This window comes from Rhinolophus hipposideros, assembly GCF_964194185.1.
Source record: "Rhinolophus hipposideros genome assembly, chromosome: 7".
NCBI lineage: Eukaryota > Metazoa > Chordata > Mammalia > Chiroptera > Rhinolophidae > Rhinolophus > Rhinolophus hipposideros.
The window spans coordinates 16,142,442-16,167,203 of NC_138053.1; the positions used below are offsets into that span (position 1 = coordinate 16,142,442).

General features: G+C 36.5%; 1 pseudogene across 1 annotated transcript; it reads right to left on the reverse strand.

Moving 5' to 3' along the window:
• Positions 1-630: 630 nt before the first annotated feature.
• On the reverse strand, positions 631-18,572 carry LOC308499566 (elongation factor 1-alpha 1-like; annotated as a pseudogene). The gene is made up of 3 exons: positions 18,471-18,572; positions 18,197-18,310; positions 631-1,998 (listed from the first exon to the last, which is right to left on the reverse strand). The product of its transcript is annotated as an elongation factor 1-alpha 1-like (transcript).
• Positions 18,573-24,762: the final 6,190 nt, after the last annotated feature.

Genomic DNA, 24,762 nt, shown 5'->3' on the forward strand with positions numbered 1-24,762 from the left:
TCAATGTGGTGTGAGTGTGATACCCAAGTATATTTATAGAACCTGGTTTGGATTGATTTGATTATTTCTACAACAAAATTTCCACCCTTAAAGTCATCTATCTATCTATTTCTATCTATATAAATATATTTATCCATAAGATGTATATTTAATTCCTATATTAATTTGTATGCACATCTTTACACAAAAACAAACACCCATGGTATATTTTAAATGATCTGATTAAAAGTGTGTATGTGAGTGTTTATTTATTCATTAATTTATATTTAATTTATACTATTATATCTAGGGTTGTAAAAAACTGGGTGATAGCAGTTTAGTACCTTTATTTTTCTCATTAAATTTTGTTTTAATGGGTCTCAAAATTCTGTGACAGATTTTTGCTCAAGTTGTTTCCATTAAAAAGCACCGATTTTAAAAGCTAGTAACTTAATAACTGCCACAGACAAAAAACAAATGGTCCGAAAAAATTTTTTTCCTTCTGAAGGTTTTGCAATGTATTGTAATCACTAAGCAGTCTTTCACTATTAAATTTAAATGGCCAATTGAGACAAACAGTTCTGAGACTGTTCTCCCACCACTGATTAAGACTGGGGTGGCAGGCATTGGGGATAATATTCATTGAGCCTTCTAAGCTTTCTGGGCACACTTGGTGACCTTGCCAGCTCCAGCTGCCTTCTTGTCCACTGCTTTGATGACACCCACAGCAACTGGCTGTCTCGTGTCATGAACAGCAAAATGGCCCAGAGGAGGGTCGTCAGAGAAACTCTCAACACACACAGGCTTGAGAGGAACCATATCTATGGCTGCAGCACCAGATTTCAAAAACTTCTGGCCATCTTCCAGCTTTTTCCCTGAACGGTGATCAACCTTCTCCGTCAGCTCAGCAAAGCAGTGTGAGCTGTGTGACAGTCCAGCACCGGTGTGTATCCGGCACTGATTTGGCCTGGATGGTTCACGATAATCACCTGAGCCATGAAGCCAGCTGCCTCCATTGGTGAATCATTTTTGCTGTCACCAGCCACACTGCTACAACGAACATCTTTGACAGAAACATTTTTGACATTGAAGCCCACACTGTCCCCAGGAAGAGCTTCACTCAAAGCTTCATGGTGCATTTCAACAGACGTTCAGTTGTAACGTTGACTAGAGCAAATGTGGCCACCATGCCGGGTTTGAGAACACCAGTCTCCACTGGGCCCACAGGGACAGGACCAATATGAGCAATTTTGCAGACATCCTGGAGGGGCAGATGCTAAGTTTTGTCAGCTGGACGGTTGGTGGCAGGATGCAATCCAAAGCTTTAAATAGTGTGGTTCCACTGGCATTGCCTTATTTATAGGTGTCTTTCCAGCCCTTGAACCAAGGCATGTTAGCACTTGGTTCCAACATGTTGTCACCATTCCAACCAGAAATTGGCACAAATGCTACTGTGTCAGGGTTGTAGCCAATTTTCTTAATGTAGGTGCTGACTTCCTTAACGATTTCCTTGTATCTCTTCTGGCTGTGGGGCAGCTCAGTGGAATCTATGTCATTAACACCAACAATTAGTTGTTTCACACCCCGTGTGTAAGCCAGACGGGCATGCTCACGGGTCTGCCCATTCTTGGAGACACCTGCTTCACATTCACCATCCCCAGCAGCAACAATCAGCACTGCCCAGTCAGCCTGAGATGTGCCTGTAATCACGTTTTTGATTAAAGTCTCTGTGTCCTGGGGCTTCCATGGTGGTCACATAATACTTGCTGTTTTCAAATTTCCACAGGAAGATATCATCCCTGTGAAATGGTGACACCATCCATGCTCATGTTCAGCTTTCAGTTTATCCAAAGCCTAAGTGTATTTGAAGGAGCCCTTTCCCAATTCAGCAGCCTCCTCCTCAAATTTTTCGATGGTTCTTTTGTCCATCTCACCACATTTGTTGATCAGATGACAAGTTGTGGTAAACTTGCCGGAATCTACGTGTCCAATGACAATGATGTTGATAAAGGTCTTTTCCTTTCCGATTTTGGGTTAAATTTAGTGGTGGTTTTCACTATATCTGTGTTCTGGCGGCAAATCCATTGCAAATATTTTCAGTAAATTTTTAAAGTTCTTTTTTGTGCTTTTAGTAATATAATTGTCTTTTAAGACATTTTTATTTTTTCTTTGTTCTCTTTAGTATTTGAATTTTTCCTTTATAAACATTCATATACTATACTATTCCTATGCTGGCTATAATTTAACTAGTTTTAGTCATTCCTTTTACTCTAGATTCCTAATTGAATTTAGCAGAGGCTGTAGAAGATGAGATTTACCCTACTTAGTCCTCTTTAGAAAAGTAGGAATACAACTAACTTTCTTTTACAATTCATATGTTTGCTTCACAATTCTGACTTTCAGTAATTTTTTCCTCATTTCCTAACTAAACCTCAAATGAGAATCAACCCTCTTCCATAAATCAATTATCCTCTCCATTTTTTTTCTTTTGTGGATTCTGTCCAAGGTAACCCTTTAATGAAATATGAAAGTAAATAACACAATGAATGCAGAAGAATCATCCTCTAATTCTTCAGAATTCTTTTTCTCTCTGGAAAAATTTGAGAGGGTGAGATCTGAAGTCAAACAGACTAAATTCCCATTCCCAGCTTAATCTTTTACTATGGGTGAACTTGACTTTATTAAGTCTCAGTTTTCTCACCTGGAAAATGGGGAGAATAATGGTTATTTTTCTCATTTGAATGTTGGAAAGATAAAATGAAGTAATGCTTACATACTCCTTGGGATTTTGTAAGTACTCAAAAGAAATTACATAATGATTCTAGTTCAGAATCTGACTCAGTATATAATTTGAATCTTTAATTTAGTTTGGGGGTAAAATACCTGTGTGAGAAATAAGAAGTTCTTATTTAATGTACCTATGTGTGAATGAGTTGAATGTGGGGGATTTTAACTTGTTAGCTCATTTTCAAATAAAGCGTTTGCAAACAACTACAACTTACAGAATAAAACAATACCCCAAATGAAAACTACACTCCGTGTGTAAACTACATATTACAGAAATTACCAAAAGTGTTGTATAAAGAGATTTACTTTTCTGGAGCTTATTCAGCTATAATTGTGATGTTATATGGAAGTTGAGTTCTCACTCCTGGGTAATAATACTTTCATTTATGGAGATTTTACCGGGCACTTTTACATGTATTAGCTCATTTTGTCTTCACAGACTTCTTCAAAGACAGATAGAGGAAAACCAAACCTAGCTGCAAAGTACCTTATTTCGCAGGTGAGGAAAACCAAACTCCGAGGAAGGTAAATAACTTGTCATAGGCCACAGAGTTCCTAAGGAGGTACAACTCACTTTCTGTGTCACTTGTTCTTGCATTCCTGCCCCTCTCCCCCATCCCATGTTGCCTCTGCCAGCCCCAGCAATGATAAGGTTCAGAGTTAAATATAAGAGATCAGAGAAGGGAAGGTGTTTGTTTCTACTCTTACTGTCTTTCAGGCCCTGTCCTTAAAAAAGGTCATGAAATAGGTAACCCTCTACCGTGTTTCCCTGAAAATACGACCTCGCTGGACAATGCATCTTTTGGAGCAAACATTAACATAAGACCCGGTATGATATGATATGATATGATATGATATGATATATGATATGATATATAAGACCCAGTCTTATATTATAGTAAAATAAGACCGGGTCTTATATTCATTTTTGCTCCAAAAGATGCATTAGAGCTGATTGTTCGTCTAAGTCTTATTTTCGGGGATACAGAGTAGTTTTCTGCCCCTACCTGGATATAGAAATGTCTCAATATGGCACTGTGAAACTGAAATGGGAGAGCTCAGGGTAAGAAAAGGGAGGCTATATAGTTTTAATAGAGAGGGAGGAGGGCCAGACTTTGGAGAAAGAGAGGTGAGAGTGTGGAGAACGTGTCTGCCCTGCTTATCTGCCTAGCCATGAAAGAACCTCCAGGCCTCCAATTCTGAAGCATCTATTTACTAAGGCAGATAACAAGTAATAATGACCTACTCACTCCTTCTTGAAGAGCTGAGGGTCAGAGGGAGTAAACAAAATTATTTAGTCAAATCTTTATCCAACTCAACAATAAAACAACAAATAACCCAATTGAACAATGGGCAATGATGTGAATTGATATTGCTCCAAGAAGATACACACACAGCCAAGTGTGTGAAAAGATACTAAACATCATTAGTCGTTAGATAAATGCAAATTAAAAGCACAACGAGATAGTACTTCACTAGGATGGCTAAACTAAAAAAGATAGACAATAACAAGCGTTGGTAAGTTGCGAAGAAATTGGAATCTGCATTTGCTCCTGGTGGGAATGTAAAATGCTGCAACAGCTTGGAGAAACAGTTTGACAGTTCCCCCCAAAATTAAACATAAAGGTAGCATGTGACCCAGTAATTCTACTCCTAGGTGTATACTCAAGAGACTTGGAAACATGTCTACACAAAAAGTTGTACACTAATGTTCACAGCAGCATTATTTATGATAGCCAAAAACCTATAAACAGTCCAAATGTCCATTAACTGATGAATTGATAAATGAAATGTACATGGTATATCCATACAATGGAATATTATACAGCCCAAAAAGGAAAGAAGTGCTGATACATGCTATAACATGGATGAGCCTTGAAAACATGCTAAGCCAGATACAAAAGGCCACATATTATATTATTTCACCTATATTAAATGTTCAGAATAGGCAAACCCATAGAGATACGAAGTAGATTACTGGTTGCCATGGGCTGGGAAAAAGTGGAATGGAAGGAGACCGGTATTGGGTATGGGATTTCTTTCTGAGGTGATGAAAATGTTCTGGAATTAGTGGTGATGGTTGCATAAATTTGTGAATGTACTAAAATTACTTCATTTCATGCTTTTAAATGATGAATTTTATGAAATATGAATTATATCTCAAGAAAATACATCCCTGTCCAAGATGATGGTAATTGCTAACATTTATTAAGGGATAGTGCTACAAAATGTGCTATGAGATTTGTGAATAATTTTATCTAATTCTAACAAGAACCAGAGAGATGTGTATTCTTATTTTCACCTTACACAGGAGGAAACTAAAGATTATAGAAACTCAAAAATTTGCCTCAACTCACATGGGGTTTGATACCAGATTCTGTTTTTCACCACTGTGCAATAGTACCTCTGTGATAATTATGGCCAGACCTTGAATGATTTTTAGTTCTCTCTGTATTGCAGACTGGGGTTAGCTTTGGTGGTTTTAGACTGTTTGATATTTTGTACTTTCTGGATTCTACCCCTGGACATTCACACTCCAGTGGAGTAGTTCCCCCGCTGGCCCAGTAACAGACTTTGTTGGAGACTGGCTCCATTCCTTGTTTGTTCAAATGTTATTTCCTTGAAGCAGCCCTCTTGACTTCTCAATCTAAATGAAAGATCTCCTATCAGAGGCTCTCACTGAACTGTGTGCCTATTTTTTACAGCACCTACTGTGTTTCCCTGAAAATAAGACCTAGCGGGACAATCAGCTCTAATGTGTCTTTTGGAGCAAAAATTAATATAAATTTATTTATAGTAAATAAGACTGGGTATAACATAACATAACATAACATAACATAACATAACATAACATAATGCTGGGTGTCATATTAATTTTTGCTCCAAAAGACACATTAGAGTTGATTGTCCAGCTAGGTCTTATTTTCGGGAAAACACGGTATTACATTCCAGTGCAGATTTGATTAATATCGGCCTTCCTCACTAGACTACCAATTACATGATGTTAGGAACCATGTCTGTTTTGCTCACCATTGTACATTCACCAAGGAGCAGTATCAGTTTAATGACTAAACACTAGCACTGTAGGAAGACTACAGTATGGTGATTACCATACTTCTCTACTGTCTCCTCCTGTAGAGTCCCTTTTCAGAAATTTATACATAATCCCTCTGGCTTCTGGATCCAGTGCTGAAACTCAGTTTGGGAGTGCTTCAGAACCACCACTGGCTCACACTACTGGAAAGTGACGCACTGATGGAAAGTTTTGGCTTCGGTTCTAACCTCAGAGACCTCTTTAAAACATTTCCCATGTACTGTGCTCCTCCACATTGACTGGGATTCTGGCTTTCACCTCATTGCTTGCCCCCACCAGCCCTCATGACTGTTCATTACCATGAATATTAACTCTTCAACGATCCTAAACAATTTTACACCTAAAAATCTACCACTATCACTTAAGTGGTTAAACACACAATATTCTCAGGATATAAACAAGTGGAGTATTCTAGAAGTGTTAAGTCAATTGCTTTAAGTTATGCAGCAAGTAAGTGGGAGAGCCAGAGTGAGAAACTACTAGATTCTAAACTTCTTAAGGTCTCTGTTTTACCTAGTTGTTTTCCTAACAATGCCGAGCACAGTACCTGACACATATTAAGAGTTCACCAAAAATTCTTGCTGAAGGGAACTCTATTCTGCATCAGCTGATTCCCAAATTCCCACTTTATCTCTCCTCAACTAAATTTTCTAAGTTATCCTGTTTCCCTGAAAATAAGACCTAGCCAGACAATCAGCTCTAATGCATCTTTTGGAGCAAAAATTAATATAAAACCCAGTTTTTATGTTATATTATATTATATTATATTATATTATATTAATTATATTATATTATATTATTATTGACTCGGTCTTATAGTAAAATTAGACTGGATCTTATATTAATTTTTGCTCCAAAAACACAGTAGAGCTAATTGTACTGCTAGGTCTTATTTTGGGGGAAACACAGTATATGAATTTTGGGGTTAGAATGTCCAAATTCTAAATGTAACTAAACCCAGCAAAACAACTGCACTTTCTCTTTTTTTCATAACATGAGTATTGGCATCATAATTTTTTATCCACCTCTGGTTGAAATCCACCTTTTACTACACACAACCAGCAAGTCAAGTCCTGTGGATTTTTTGGGCACAATACCTCTTGTGTTTTCATTTCAATTCCCACTGCCAGCACCCCAGTTCAGACTCTCATTACCTTTCAACTAAACTTACTAATAATAGTTTCTGACTTACCCCACCTCTGGGCTCTCCCAACTCCAATAGTGTCTGGATACTGTTTCTAGATTAAGTTTTCTGATTCTGATATATTCTTCTCAAAAGCTTTCAACAACTCCCCACACTATTTTGCCCAACTTCAAATTACATGGAATTCAAAGTCTTTCTACAATGATCCCAACTTACCTTTCTATTCTCAATTTTCCCTTTTACATACACAATTTCTCTAGGCAAGCCAAAAGCAATTTCTTAGTATACCCTGGACACAACTCATTTCCCTTCTCTATAGTACCTATGACTTATTCCTTATGATCAAATGTCTACATCTTGGCCTGAACATCTCAAGCGAAATCTCGCCAGGGATTTTTTCTTGGTTTCTGCCACCTGATGAAGTTTTTCCATCTTTTGACTCCTCTAAAGATATTTTGATGCTTCTTTTGTGGTGTGTCTACCTTGTGTTATAGTTTTTGGTGTACATGACATCACCTGTAATAGATGATGAGATCAGGGTTTGTGACTTACACAACTTAGTACCCTGTCCACCAACTTGTGTCTTGTCGATAGTGGGTAATTGTGTAATTTAAATTGCTTTAAAAATTATCTATTTCTTCCATTTGCATACTAAAAAACCATTTCCTTGTATTCAACATGTTATAAGGCTGATAAAACCGACTCATATATCTTAAGCTCATTGCTTAGCTCATTCACATACTCCACCTATATGAAACTGTTTACTAACTTCATGTAATTGAGTAAAATTTATAATTAGAAACTATCAGCTTTTAAAGAGGGCCTCGCATATAGTGAGTAAAAACTTTAGTTTTTTCTAGTTCCTGTTAATTTTTAATAGGAAAATAATGAGAGGAAAACTTAAAACACAACATTTAAAGGCCCCAATAGACAAGTCTTTATTTACCCAAAGAATGCAAGTTTCTGGCTCCTAAAAATATTCATAGTTATTCGTTTGGCTTCTTTTGAATAGCAGAGACTGGCATTAGTGGGATTCTCCTCTCTTGGGGATGAAAAATGAAGTTTGAAAGAATGTTCATTACCACTAGGGTATGTGTTGATCAAACTGATTTTTCATCTGCCAACATGTGTATACTGGCTTCTGTCTCATCTAGAGACCTCTGGAACTAAAAGTAATTGATCAAATTAGCTCGACTATAATCCCCCACTAGTTCTGTTACGATTGCAGCTTATTAACCTTAGTACACTGTTTATTTAAACCATGTGTATAACATCATGAAAACCACCCCCATTTCATCAAGCATGATGCAGGCTATGAAAACCAATTTGGTTTCAAACCACTCTAAGATACGGTCTTTTTAAGTTTTCTTCCCTATATTAAATGATAAGATGTAAAACCTCAGTTCTTAGTCATTTGATTTTTTATTCCAGCTGGCCCTCCCCCAGTGAAATGGAAGCACTTCATGCAATTTGGAATCAAGCAAACCAAAAATATCAAGCAAGTTTGCGTCAGTCCCAGAAAAGGCAAATTGATGACAGAAACTGTTATTTTGATTTTCCTTTTCTCCATTATTTGCCATGTTTACTTTTCCATACTGTATAATGGTGTCCTCCACCACAGCTTGGTAAGATAATGCCCAGCAAGGTACTTATGCTAGAATTAGCCATAGGAGTTGTAAGCTATTTTCCTTGGGTTGTGATTTTTCTTCCTCTTGGTGTCCTTATATATCCAAGATCTGATCTGCTTTGATTAGAAAGGTTGGTACATGTATGTACCATTCTCAGCTCCTTCGACGTGCTAAGTTCCTTGGCTCCCACCGTGTTTCTGCAGTCACAGTTCCAATAGCATTCCGCAGCCACAACTTCCTTTTTAGCATAAGTATTAGCATCTACAAAGCCTGATTTTTGAATATAGGTAGAAGACACATGGAATGGCAATTCAGAAAAGAACTAGTGCAGTAGTGGTGGCACCAATATGAGCCAACACTCCCAGAGGAGACGTGAAATACAAATAAATAATGGAATGAATGACAGATTTACTCCATGGGCACTTGAAATCTTTATCATCTCGGATGGTAAACCTAGCCTTCAGACTGTGAAAATTCATTAAACTAACCTTCTATGTGTTATTAACTCTTCTTTTAGGTACTATGAGGGGTAAAAAAAAATGTATAAAGTCATGGTCATTGTCCTCTAGAAACTGATAATTTAGCTTAGCATTTTCAAAACTCTGTTCTTTGGAATGCAAGTTCTAAGACATGCTCTGTGGGAAAAACAATTTCACATACAAAGAAGGTTGACTTTCCTCTTAGAAAGTCATAACATATTAAAGGCCTTGAGAAATTCTGAAGTGGAGAAATATGTTAAATTTTTTAAACCTAGAGTTTGCCACCTTTATTTTGTTTGCCATTTTTATCATGAATACTTTTTTTCATATAACACCGATAACTATCACATGGAATGTATTTTGAGAAATGCTGGCTCAGTAGGTGTGAGTACAAGGATTGTGTCTTCTATTTCTTTTGTGTTACCACAGAAATATCCACAAGTTTTAAAAAATAGTTGGTTATATGAATGGTCAAACACAGGTGGTTAGAGAAATGGCTCTCAAATTTCAGTCCAGAGACAGGTGTCTGTGGTCTTCATTAATATTTCTTGGGGAAGGTGTTGTAACTACAAATTCCAGGACTCTATTCCTGGAGTATCTCATTCAACAGGTTTGAGGTTGGGTCTGAAAATCTGCATTAAAAATTTCCCAGGTGATTCTCAGTCATGACTAGTTTAGGAACCACTGGTTAGTATCCAATGAAAAAAAAAATGAGGCCAAAGTTGAGTATTTGGTGTCTCTTAGTTAAGGTTGTTCAGTCCATGGTCACAAACTAAATTCTAGTGTTGAAAATATGTGCCCATATTAATCTATCTAGAATGTGAATGAACTTGGCCAAGTCCAAAGCAGTGAGCCTGTGGGTATGTCAGAGTCTCCTCACGTACAAAAACAAATCTTCAAATTTAGTACAAACCCATGATTTTGAAGAACTTGGACTGGGTGAAGAGAAAATAGAAATAATATAATAATATACCCTGTATCCCCCAAAATAAGACCTAGCCGGACCATCAGCTCTAATGTGTCTTTTGGAACAAAAATTAATATAAGACCCAGTATATGATATTATTACATTATATTTAATTATAAAGACCCAGTCTTGTAGTATAGTAAAATAAGACTGGGCCTTATATTAATTTTTGCTCCAAAAGATGCATTAGAGCTAATGGTCCAGCTAGATCTTATTTTCAGGGAAACATAGTAATATGTGAAGTGTGACCTAACAATATGGTGAATGTTTAAATTAAAAAAAATTATCATAGTAAAAGACACATTGCCATTAATCCCCCTCAAAACACTCTCCCTCGCTTCAAACACACTTATCCCATCGTTCTGGCCACTTTCTGAAGCAATTCTGGAAGTCCTCTTAACATGAGTGTCTTTAGCTGTGCTGTCATGGCTGCCTTGATGTCCTGAATCATTTTGACTTTGGGGAAGAGCCAGAAGTCACCCAGTGCCAGATCCAGTGAACAAGGTGGATGAGGACACACCGTAATGTTTTTATTTGACAGAAATTCCCATATACCAGAAGTGATGTGTGACACGGAGCATTGTCATGATCGGGGTGATTTATGGCACACTTTAAAACACACCTTCTCTCAACCATAGCTCACACCTGACTGACTACACCAAACAAGTTGAAACTTGTCATACACTGTTACTAAGGTTCATCGCACCACTCCCTTATTGAAGATCTCTGCCTTTTCGTTGGATGACACTTGGCAGAAGCACTCACCATATTTTGTGATCACAATGGGAAAGGTTTCATAGTAATAAATAACAGATCCTCAAATGACATCATACAATTTGGGGGTCAATCTGGCAGTCTAAAGTAAACTCTTTAAGGATTGTATGTTATCTTAACATTACATGTAAAGATATCAAAACTTTGCACTGTAGCGAGTTATCTCATCAAGGATGGGTCAGTGGTCAAGAATTGGCTATATTATCTGGTATATCTAATGACCTGAATTATATTTTAAACGTTGGTTGGTGATAAATAGATAACATAATTGTTTGTATTTATTGTGGTAAAAGGTCCTAGGGCACAATATACAAGATAAACACTCCCCTGCTCTGGTCACCTCCTGCACAAACTAAAAACACTGCCTCCCATCTTGCCGGCTAGTGGGCTCCTGCTTACTGATATCTGACAGCTTCTGACTGAGTGACAAGGAGAAGGTCTTTAAGGCTTTTCTGTACTCAACTTCCTCAAGTCATATGCCAACTAAAGGGCCCCCAAATTCATATTGTCATACCGCACAATTATTAAATAATGTAGAAAAATGACTGTCCTATCTGTCTGCTGACTTTTCTGTTTTATAAATTATGTTATTTTCAAGAGAGAGGAATCCCTCTCTCTTGTATATTATAGTTAAATTCTGTTTCGTGTTAATTCAATCAAGAAGAAACCTCAGGGAAGTGGTTTATTTCATTCTTTTAGGTAACCCAACTTAGCCCTTAAATGGGTATTACACTGCCATTACTGAAACTCTCCAAACTAGAGAGATTCCCGGGTTTTTGTGAAGCAGTATACATTAAATAAATAATACATGTATTTCTGGCAGAACTGTGCTAGAAATGTTGGGGAAAGGAAAGAAGCACAAGTACTTGAACTATTCTATCACTCCAATTGATTTCTTATTTTCCACATATCAAGGGAAAGTTAGAAACTGAGATTTAGAAATTGAATGTTTCCAAATAGAGAAGGGAACTATTAAGGTGAAAAGGGGTAATTGAGAGGTTCAGTATTAGATAGCTTGACTTGTAGGGTCATATTGTTTGCTACTCCTAAAACTGGGCAAGTGAATGTAAATAAGATCAAGTAGAAATATTTTTCTAATTGTAAGCATAATAAATACACTGCAAAAAGGTTAAAGTATACAGAAAGAAAGAAAAAAATCATACACAATCTCGATGCGCAAAGATAAAAATATTCTTATTTTAATGTAACTCCAGACTTTTGTTACACACATTTAGTGCATAAAAATGAGAGCGAAGCTATTTTTCAAACTAGGTTTTTTACTCAATAATTTACCTTGAAATTTTCCTGTTAATAAATATAACTTGACATTATCATTTAATATTGAAAGATTGCTCTCCAGGAAGGCATATCCAGTTTATCCCTTGGCCCACAAAATGAGACTGCTTATATTGAGACAAATCACTAATACTTGGTATTATCAGTTTTTAAATACTTGGGACTGTTCTAGGTTAAAAAAAAAATCTTCTCTTAAAATTAGCTTTATTTTGGTTACAAGTAATGTTGAACATCTTTTTACGTTTTAGTGGCTATTTGTATTCTTCCTTGACTTGCCTGCTCATGGCCTTTGTCCATATTTCTCTTCAGATATTTATCTTTTTCTTACAGATTTTAAATTGTTCTTGACATAGTCATTATTTACTTTCAATTTGTCATAAATGTCACATTTCCCCAGTTCATTTTTATATCTTTACTTATGTGTTTTCCTTTCTTTTTTCTTTTCCATTTTTTCATACAGAATTTTCAAATCTCTAATTAAAAAAAATTTGACTAACGTTTTCCCAGAGAGTCTGTCTGTTGTTACTGTTCTTTCTTGATTCAATTATAAAAAACAAATCTAATATAAAACCATTAATAAAATATGGGAGTGCCTATCTAGGTTGAATAATGAATGTATTCAGTGTTTTGTAATTGTAAGCAGATGATATTTTCTAAGTGTTTAGACATTATTTAAAATTTGAATTAGAATGTTTTTTCCCCCATTTAGTGTGTGTACTAGAAGACACACATGCACATACTTTTATAATTTTCTAACTCGCTTATAATTTAGTATGTAAGTACTTATGTGCATATACATACATATCTTTACATTTTAGCCTCTTGTGAAGAGTAATATTAATATTAATACTTATGTGGAAACATACACAGATGTTTAACAAGTTGATAATTTGTGTATATTTGCATATATTCACAGATATACATATATTATGACTCAACATTTATTGAGCTCACAGATGTATGAACTATAGAAAATAACATAACCATAATGTGGGTCATAGAAATGGAAATTTGTTACAAGTAGTTATTGCTAACAGAACTCACATTTGCACTATTTTTTTAAGTGTCATGAATCTGATCTTTCTATTTTGGTAACTGAAAGGTAGCAGAAAGGGCAATGATTCAGCTATGGGCCAATGTAAGAAGTTTGGATGAATGCTTGCCCCATACCATTTACACTCACACACTTGCAAAGCAAATAGTGATCTTGTTGCACATGTGTTCAGTCAAATTTCCTCTAAAGAAATCATGAAGTGAGCTGTCACCCACAATTCAAGTTTGTTATATGTTACCTCTGGCTTTTAATGAAATTGCAAAACCCGTGGGTCCAATTCTCCCTACTTGGCTCTGTACATGTGAGCTGAATAGAAATAATTAAGGACAGAATGGGAACGTCTGAAAAAACTAAACTAGGGATTAACTCAGATGTACCAGGAGTTGCTTAAATTCTTTTTGACTTTGTCTTATAAACATAGCTTGTTTTAGTAACCTTGACTACTTTGCAAAGTTGACTGGTTGACATAACATCTCCCTGTGAGGTAGGTTCCTAAGCATTCAATCAAACACAAGACCAAGAGATAGAAGCAACAGTCTGTTTACTATTTGAATTATTACTGCAGGACAAGTTATAATGACTCTAAAAGAAAAAGGTTTTCACACTTGTGTCTCTGATTCAGTTGGGGGCCTACTTTTATTGCCACATGGACTTTCCAGGACTCCAAGCTCGTTTTGATGACGGGTGCAAGGGTATAATATATTTCAGTAATTTGGCATTTGTTTATTATTATTGTCACTGAATCAACACATTGGAAATTTATTTTTAGTTAATGACTGCTGTTGTACATGAGTGAGTCTCTCAGACGCCAATAGGATACACGAAGACCTCAGTGTCAATTAAAAGTTGAGTTATGGTTTCCGTATTTATTTTTTTCTTTTTGGGAAATTTTATAGATTTTTGAGCTAATGCTGAAAGCAGCATTCTAAGATATAATCCTTTTGAAAGTACATGCAAGACACTAGCAACTGGTAAAATGTAAACTATATATAAAATACACATAAGTTTTTGGTACAGCTTTTATCAGAGGTTAAAATAATCTTTTTATTTGATCATAAATTGATGTTTCAAAATCTCAAAAACGAAATATGATCTGTAATATAATAGAATCTGAATTTCAGGAGTTTGAAGAAGGTGATGATTCTGAATCAGTGTTCTCTTGAGTGGGTGTGAGATAAGAAGGCCTTAAGTTTTCAGTAGTACTTAGTGTAATTATACATAGCAAGGACTATTCGCTTGGTTATGATGTTTAAATTGGATCTCATGAGGTTTCTGTGAGGATTTGATAAAATTACACATAATGTTTCTAGCATATTGCTTTGCTAGCATAGAGCAGGAGCTCAGGAAATGTTACTCACTTAAATTAATACACCCAGGCTTCCCTGATACTGGCATCACCAGGCATTGTTATTCCCATTTTACAGATGAAGAAACTGAGGTTTGCAGACATGAAGGAACTTTCCCAATTCACATAGTGTTAGAGCTGGGATTCAAACCCAGGTTTGTTGATACTTGAGCTTAACCACTATGATATTCAATAATTTTCCTCAAACTTTGGCAACTTTATCTCTGGTAGTACATATAGAATTATTTTTAGGTGGAATACAAACATTTCTTTTTAAATGTAATGCATATACATATGTGTGTCTGTGTGTGTATCTATATATTTCTGTATATTTATTTCTACTAAGCTCACAATCCATTTTCCCCTGCATTTTGTTTCAGTGGCATAGAATAAGAGAAATCCTTATTTGCAAAGAAAAGTAGCTGCCTTATAGATAGAATATCTGCAGTATCTCTGACAAAATTCATAAATAGTTACCTTACAAATAAAGTAAAATATTTGCAGTATCCCTGAAGCACCTGGGGCAAGTTAGTTAATTTCTTTGAGCCTTTCCTTTATAACAAAAGGGGGCACTGGACTCTTATGAGAATTAAATGGGCTAATATTCATAAAGTGCTTAAAACAGTAGCTGTATAAATGCGTGCTAAATAAATAGAGAAGATGATATTGAAAGACTAAAGTTTGAGAAACTTGCAAAATTATAGCAATGCTCTGTATCACGGGGACCGGTTTCTATAAGGGGTATTCAATCAATGTTTAGCTAATAAAATGAATGGCGGGGTGCATGTAATTGTGGAAGTTGAATTTCCCTGCTCAACCTAGGAGTGTCTGATAAAAGATGCTGTAGAAATGGAGACTTTTCATGGGGTAAGTGCGGCCTGGCAACACAGCCACAGGCGTCACTGCTGACATTCTGCCACAGGAAATAAAAAACCCAAGCTCATCATCTGCCAGCACCAGCCATCACTCAAGATCCTGGTGCTTGCAGGAAGGCGTGAAAAACACTGTCAATTCCTCCTGGATTCTTCCCTTCCTTTCTTTTCCCCTTTCCCTTCCCTTCCTTTCTTCCTAATAATTTCCAAATTAATTGGTAGGGCTAGACTTCAGTTCTCCCTCCTTGTAGCCATGACAGAAATGCAAGTACACTACGATATGAAAAATGATGATGCTACATAAAGTCTTTGCAGTGGGATCTGGCCTAGATATGGTTCTCAGGAAAGACCCTGGTGACACTCAACAACAGCCACTTGACCTTTTGGGAAGTGAAACATCATAAACAACTCCCTTCTCTTCACAAATCTCTCACACTTGGGTGTTAGAATTTAAACATTCATGAGTTAAATGGCCACGTAAAAATGATGGTTCTACGTTAGATCAGACATAAAGAACTTCCTTGAGTCAAGCAAGAGAGTTAATGATGAAAAATATTTCACGATATGTAAAAAACCTTTAATTTTAATTTACAGAATTATGAGCAGTGTAATGTTCTCTGCTCAGCAGTGCCATTGTTTTATGCATCCTTGCAGTTAATAACTTATTCTAGGTATTAAATCTGTCACATTCCTTTTACTTGGGTCTGCCGTGAAGAATTTACAGCAGGAGACCTAGAACTGACCCAGCATTTTCAACACATAACACAGATATGAATCCAATTAGTCTTCATCTAAATGCTGACGCTTAGGCCCTGCATTGATATGTGACATCTGAATCAGTCATATTTAATATCTAACTTATCAAAGCCAATCCAGAATTAAAAGCAAAAGGATTATTTCATATTCACTTTGAGGATAGAGTCTGAACAACAACAAAAAGAGAGTGTGTCAGCCTGCTGTATGTAATTTAGATACTGACATAAAACATGTTTTTAAAAGTTGGTTAAAGAACAGAATATGTGCTCCCCCCTGGCGTGCTGGTCTTTCCCCCTTCACCAACTATTCTGTGAAAAAGAGAGTTGCTTGTACAAGTTCATAAAACAAAACAAATCACTTCTGCAGCAGGAATATATCAGTGGCTTGCTGCTCAGGTCTAAGGGTTCCTGCCAAATGCTCGGATCATTTCTGTTTTTATTCTTTCTAAAATCAGCAACTGGAGCTGCTTAAAATGTTTTCCATATAAAAATATAACTAGATCAAACAGTGGCCTTTCAAAGGGAAAGGGGTGGCCAGGGGAGAGTCCTTTGAAAAAATAATTTGAAAGTTCAGAGTTGTGGTATAAATAAAAATTACTTTTAATAGGTGTAAAATGAGGAATTTTATTTTATCCCTCTATAATGGAGAGAAAGGGAGACATTCTAGCACTGGCTGGAAAGTGGTAAGTAAAAAGATTGTGAATTAGAGCTTCAAACACAGAGGAAAGGAGACTTTTTCTTGTCCTCAGTGTTGAAGAAAGCAAAAGGGACCAGAAGATTAAGAAATATTAGCATCAGGAGAGAGAGAGAGAGAGTGCCTGTGGGAATGTGCACATGCTGAAAACATGCTCACTGCTTTTTGTAAAGATTAAAGTGCAAGTCAAAGCACAGGAAGAAGGTTGGTCGAAAGACCAACTTTCTTATGTTTGATCAAAGTTAGGTTGTATGTGGAGTTAAAAGTAAAACCTTTTGGGGATATGTTTTATTTCTAATGGATGATATAATGAAGGGAATTATATCCAGCAACCCTCAAGAAAAAAATTTCTTAACCATCTTTTTACATTGCGTGAATTTGACTTTGGCTCTTTGTTATATTTATAAGAGACTAATTCCCAGTCTACTACAGTCAAAAAGCGGAACAAAGCCAACACAATATAAAGCAATCCAGAATCTCCAGAACTTGTAGAAACAAAAGAGGAAACTTTGACACAAAAAACTCAAAACAACAGCAGGAACAATCCTCTTCAACCAAACACACAACTTGTATATTTGTATGTGTACATATTTTAATCCTTACAAAACCATGATCTGGAAAAACACCAAAATCTTAGCAGTGATTACAGTTTAGGGGAGCAGCGGGACTGGAGGATGGGGAAGGGGGCTTTCAAATATTACTTTATATCTTTTCTTGTAAACATAGTACAGAAGGTAATGTAACAAGCACTCAGGTACATGCCATTCCGATTTAACAACTGTTAGTATTTTGCAGTCTTTGTTTTAGATTCCTTCTCTCATTTTTTTTTTTAAAAGGAAATAAAACATTACAGATACCATGGTGCATTGGTCTATGTTTCCTGAAAAGGATTTTGGAACTCACTCTAGGTTGCTTGGGTAACAGTCCAGCCGGGACTACCGGGAACCCCCATCTCCTTGTTGGAGAGGCCTCATCCAAACTCAGCTTCCCACGGCACAGGTGGTCATTAACCTTAGCAGGGGTTCAGCAAATTTCCATGGCCCCCACGATCCTCAAATGAAGGGCAGCTGATTTTCCCAGACAACTTTCTAAACAACTGATATACAAAATCCTGATCTCCTGGCACCAGGCAGCTTGTATATTCTCCCACCCACAGGGCACCTTTCTTGCCTTCCCCTACAAAAAAACCCAGAGAAACAGGAGGGCAATGTCCCTTCACTAGCCCATAGACTCACCTTTGTCTGTGGGATGGTGGAGAGACGAAAGAAACCCCCGAGTCTTCTCTTGCTGATTCTCATTATCTATACAGACGTACCTCGGAGACGTACCTCACAAGTTCCCTTCCAGACCACCGTAGTAAAGCAAGTGTCAAAATAAAGCGAGAAGTAATCTCTTTTTTGCTGGTAGAGGGTCTTGCCGTCTATTTGTGAAAAATGGAACACCTGTGAAGCACAATAAAGCGAAGTGCTATAAAACGAGGTATACCTGTGCACAAGTTTTCTCTTTGCTCAATAAAGCTCGTATCTTCACCCTTTCCAGGTGACTTGTAGACTTTGTTTTGAACCTTGGTATAGAACAGTTGGTCACTCAGATGGGACTCACCTGACAGGACAGGTGATAACCATGAAAGAACATAGCACTTAGTTTTCTTCTCTTTGTAAACTTCTCAAATCCCATTTCTACTCTCCCAGAGGCAACCACCATCTTGAACTAGATGTGTGCAGATGTTTTTGTACTTCTAGTACGTATGAATGTATTTGTACATTACATGTAGAATTGTTCTGTGCTTTAAAATTTTATCATAGTGATTTTATTCTCTTTCTGCAATTTGCTCTTTTAGTTCATCATTAGAAAGATCTATAAATGCTGGGCTTTTAAAAATCATTTTTTTTCAGTTACAGATGACATTCAATATTATGTTATATGAGTTTCAGGTCTATAGCATAGTGGTTAGATATTTATATAATTTATGCATCAATCCCCTGATTTGTCTAGTACCCACCTGACTATACATAGTTGTTGCAATGTTATTGACTACAATGTTTCCCCGAAAATAAGAGTGGGTCTTATATTACTTTTTGCTCCAAAAGTTGCATTACGGCTTATGTTCAGGGGATGTCATCCTGAAAAATCATGCTAGGACTTATTTTCTGGTTAGGTCTTATTTTCTGGGAAACATGTTATATTCTCTATGCTATACTTTACATCCCTGTGACTATTTTGTAACCACCAATTTGTACTTCTTAATCTCTACTTTTTTCACCCAGCCCCCAACCTACTCCCCTCTGTCAACCCTCAGTTTGTTCTCTGTATCTATGAGTCTGTTTCTCTTTTATTTGTTCATTAATTTTGTCCTTTAGATTCCACATATGAGATCATATGGTATTTGTCTTTCCCAGTCTGACTTATTTTACTTAGGTCCATCCCCTCTAGGTCCATCCATGTTGTCACAAATGGTACGATTTCATTCTTTTTTTTATGTCCGAGTGATATTCCATTGTATATATGGACACGCCTTCTTTGTCCAGTCATCTATCAATGGGCATTTTGGTTGCTTCCTTATCTTGGCTATTGTAAATAGTGCTGCAGTGAACATAGGGGCTCATATGTCTTTTTGAATTAATGTTTTGTATTTCTTCAGATAAATACCCAGAATTAGAATTGTTGGGTCATAACATAGTTCTAGTTTTAACTTTTTGAGGAATCTCTATACTGTTTTCCAAGTGGCTGAACCAATTTGCAACCCTACCAACAGTTCACAGGATTCCCTTTTTTCCACTTCCTTGCCAACACTTGTCGTTTGTTGATTTATTGATTATTGCCATTCTGACTGGTGTGAGGTAATATTGCATTACAGCTTAATTTGCATTTCTGTGATGATTAGTGACATTGAGTATCCTTCCATGTCTATTGGCCATCTGCATGTTCTCTTTTACCCATTTTTGTTTTGTATTTTATGAAATCTGAGAATCTCTGTAATTTAATAAACACATTTAATCTATTGACATTTACTGAGATTATAGAGATGATGATGGTGATGATTTTTGAAATGCTTCCAGGTGCATCAAGTTTCCTTTATTAAATTGTTTAATCAAATTAGGCTGTCTCCATTGATTGTATTCGCCTGTTAACAAGCATGCACAAGCCTGTTTTATTGTTCTATGTAGACCTCGAATATGCATTTGTTTTACATTTCTCTTCAAACTTACCAAGGGAAAATACTCACCAGCCAGTTTACTTGTCCGTCAATTGTTCTAAGGGACCATGGAATTTTTATCATGAATGAATGTGTAGACTGAGTCTATCGGTGGGTAAGATCATATTTCTCTGACTTGAGACACTATTGATTATAAGATTCACCATTATTTTACATACTACTATATGCACTGTTATATATATACACATATATATATATACATACTATTATATATACTTTTATAAGAAAAAAGTACTGCCTATTAAACTATAATGATGCTTTCTAATGACTTAGAAGTTTTGTTTTAGACTTATTTATACTCCTAGGTCTTTCTTGCAGTTCCTTTAGCATTGACACTATAACTCTGAGGTATTTTAAAGAACCCTCAGCTTTTGTCAGCATTTCCTATTTGACTACATTGGTTTTGTGTTTTTATCATTTAAGTCACATGACACTGTCACACCAGCTTTTTCTCACTGTATAAAATTTTTTTTTGATCTAGTCTCAGGATTTGTTAATTTCTCTTATATATATATATACACCACTTGCCATGTAATAGTCCTTTGGGGCTTATTTTAAGATTAAAATGTCACATGGCTTGGTGCACCTGTGGTGACCATTTTTCCTAGGTCCTGTATCCTCAAGAAAATATAGAGTTTTGGTCACTATTTCAATGGCAATTATTTGCTGCACTAACATCAAATGTACACCCCCACCACTCTGTTTCTGCGCTGTTCTTATCTGTAATAGGTTTTTGTTTTACAGTTGAATCCCAATGTAATCTTTTTGAAGATGTTTTAAAGTTAATGTGAAAAGTCCCAATAGTTTACTCAGGGCCATGTGTTCATCGGATGGACAGTATCCCTTTTTATTTATTTTTGCTGACTTATGTAGTAGTATCATTATAAATTGAATGCATATATGAGGTGGCTTCATTGAAATATTAGACTTGATTAATATGAGAATAATTTGCCCAGGGGAGGTGAGTGTCCATCTGGAACATTCGGTCCAATCCTGTGTGACACATTTACAGAGAGCTGTTGACAAATGTGTAGAAGGCACTATTATTGACAAGGAATTGTTCTGTTGACACAACACCTAGTCCTATTAAGAAGAGGTATACTTAGTTTGAAGAAAGCAGCTTGAAAGCTGTCTTCAAATGTTTGAAAGGCTGTCATATTGAAGATGGATTAGATTTAAGATGTGGCCCCCTGAAGTCAATACAATACTCCACATGTTGTCAACCAGTATGGAGCTCAGTGGGAAGATACTCGTCCTTTTCCTTGAGGATGGAAAATGTAACCAAAGATTGCAGTTGCTTTCTTAGCAGATACCGTGTTTCCTGGAAAATAAGACCTAGCCGGACTATCAGCTCTAATGAGTCTTTAGGAACAAAAATTAATATAAGACCCGGTTTTATATAATAGTCCGGCTAGATCTTATTTTTGGGAAAACATGGTATATCACACAATTGGCTCATGTTACACTTCCAATCAATGAAAAGTCCAGTTCTTTCCACATGATTTGTGTTTAAGACCGATTTGCCTAATTCTGTGCATGCAAAGTTAAATTTTGTACCTTAGTGACAAATTTTACATTTCTCTTCATTCAATGAAGTTTTATTAGATTTGCTCTTCAAATTCAGTTTGCTGAGGATTTTTATTTTGGTAATACTAATTGTCTGAATTTATTCTCTTATCTAGATTTTTGTAATCCACAAACAAGGTATAATTGTTCTACAATTTTCATCCAAGATATTAAAGAAAAATTTGAACAAGATGGAATTAAGTGCAAATTAGTGAAGGACTCTACTGAAAGCTCCCTCTAATTTAATGTAAATTCATAAATTTATATTATTCTTCATTTTTTCCAATAGAATATCACAAAATGGAGATATATTATCTTTATGGCTATTCCTTAAAAACAGGTGAATGGTATGATTGAAATATAAAATTAGCCTTGCTTGTTATAAATTATTCTTAGTACAATCATACTGGCTAATTGCAACCATTTCCAAATTGCTTCCAAATTATTTAAATATCCTAAAATTGTATTTTTCTTTTTTGTAACTGGAGATCAGTGTCAAATTTCTGGAAGATGTCTTTATCCTCCTTTTGAAAATTGGTACCTTTTTTCTATTTCCTACTCTTCTGGCACCTCTGCCATTTTCTGTTTCCTCAAAAATCTCTGACATATCTTGCATGAATGCACCTGAAGTGTCTTTCAGTTATTGCAGATGCAATTTGTCTGAGCTAGGCACATAAACTTAAAACAGCATAATTATTACAGTGATCATACATGTGGGTTAATTTGTAGAGTCAGCGTGTAAAGTGAAAATTGAGTACAGCCCAAAGTACTCTTGAATTCTTTTAGATTACACATATAGAACATGATTTTAGTATACAATTCTTTATGCATGTGATATAAACATAGTACAGTCTAATATACATTATATGTAATATACATAGCAATGTGTAGTGTAAAATAACATACCTATAAAAAAAACACAGTGCACATAGTATGAGGGCACACAGGGCTGAGACCCACCCAGTGGACAACATACTCCAGGGTTCATTAAGGCAGACCGCAGAGCTTGAGGGAATTCCAGGAATGAATGTGAGAGAAACTTACAATTTTCCTGGCTCTGATTTCTTAGAGTTCCCATGAAAAACATACCCCTTACTGTCATTCTAGTGTAACTCGTCCTCTATCTTGGGCTTTATTTCTTCCTCAACCTTGCTTTATTCTGCTCTGATGGAGTGGTGCATACCAAAAAATCTCAAGGGTAGAAAGTCAGAATATTTGGTAACCTTCAGTCAAATAAGGATCCTACCTGTCATGCGTGGCAGATTTTATTTCCCACTGCGTCCCCCTCCCCCTTTAAATCTGTTATGAATTCTTACACAAACTTACTTTTCATCATTCCAGTGTCATGGTGGTCTCTCTTTCCACATTATTTAACCTGTTATTCACACTCCAAATCCTTTCTATTAAAAGGAACTCCCTTCAGCTAGAAGATAATGTGACACAAAAACCTGTATTGCCAATTTCTTAAATTTCCTGATGGTGGTGGGGGTAAGATATATATACGTATGTATATATACATATATATGAAATCTTATTTTTTGGGGGGTGCCAAATGTATACAAGTAGACACTTTTGGTCAACGTTGCTCAAGCAGTAGTTCACCATAATCAGAAGTGTCTGGAGGCTGATGGTAACCACTTTGAGCACCTCTTGTAATTTCAGGAGTCAAACGTGACTTGTATTCATCTTTTGTTATCAGTATATATTATTACAATTTTTAATACAGGTTTTCCTTTTTAAAAATGTGCATACATTTGTTTGACTCTCTCTCTCTCTATATATATATATAGAGGAAGAACCAAATGCTAGGAACTTTCAAATAGATTCAGAATTAGAGAGCCCTTATATCAAATTCTATCTACTTAGGCAAAGAAATGTGAAACCTTAAGAGGTTGCACAGATAGTTCAGATAAACATCTTCTTTTCGCCCCCACCTCCCCACCCCCAAGCTATTGAGAAAAGTATTTAAAACCAAACCTGGGCTTTTTGCATTTCCTCTATTTATTGTTCACACTGTGTAGTTGCTCACTCAATTCTCATGCAAACACGAAACAAAGAATGTGTGGACTGTCCACCTGAAACATGGCCCCTGAGACACAAAACAATATCACATAATGCAAAACCTGGGCAATGCTAGTGAACACACTACACCAAGCTCAGGGGGACTTAAGATGATTTGATCTCCTTTGGTAAATAAGATACAGTGAAACTAAGGCTTGTTTAATTTGGAGGTGGTGGGTTAGGGTGGCTGTGGAGGAGGGGAGCTCAGGTAGGGAAACCATCACTTTAAAGGGATCAGTACAGCAGGAAAGAGGCAATCGAGGAAAACCTGCTGTGAAGTATTCCATTTTTGTGATTCTTTAACAATTTACAAAAGCAATGGCACATAAGGGAAGTTTCCTTTCTTTGGGGAATCATAAATAAAATAGTGGTGTAATCAAAGGACAGAAGAAAAAAGACACTTCAGGTATTTAATTCTTATTTACCTCCTTCTCCATTATGTATGACTCCTGGGCAGGTGGGAGGGTTACAGAAAACAATCACTCAGCCTGCCCTGCCTGCCAGAGCCTTCCAAATTCTGAGCCTGCTGCCCTCATTTACTGTTTTCTCCTCAGTGACTAGAGAAGGGTTTGAAAACATTTTCAGGAAAAATAAAAAGGTGGTGAGGAGTCTGTTGGATCTGCTATCAGAGTTTGTTAATCTCTCTGATTGAAAGAGCTCTCCGCAGTTTAGGGTTCCACCAGCATCTCCAGAGAGCCTGTACTTCTGTTGAAGGAACTTCCAGAAGCTTCTACATGAGGCGAGGGCAGGGAGTCAGGAATGGAGACAGTGCTTCAACTGGCTGCCCTGCAGCCTGGGACATGTGAGAAGCATGAAGACAACTCTGTGAGCATGGAGAGGCCTCTTTTCTCCCAAGCCTGGGATTCTGGCAGTAACTCAGACCATTTCTGTGAGTCGAGGACCACTCAAGCCTCTGTCCATGCAGAATGAATGCTATGCACTGGTATTTGGGCAGCATTCACTGAACATTATAAAGAAGAGTATAATGTGGTGAAAGGAAAGGTTAGCCAGGTGGATTCTGCAGAAAAGGACAGATGATTGCGACTCAGG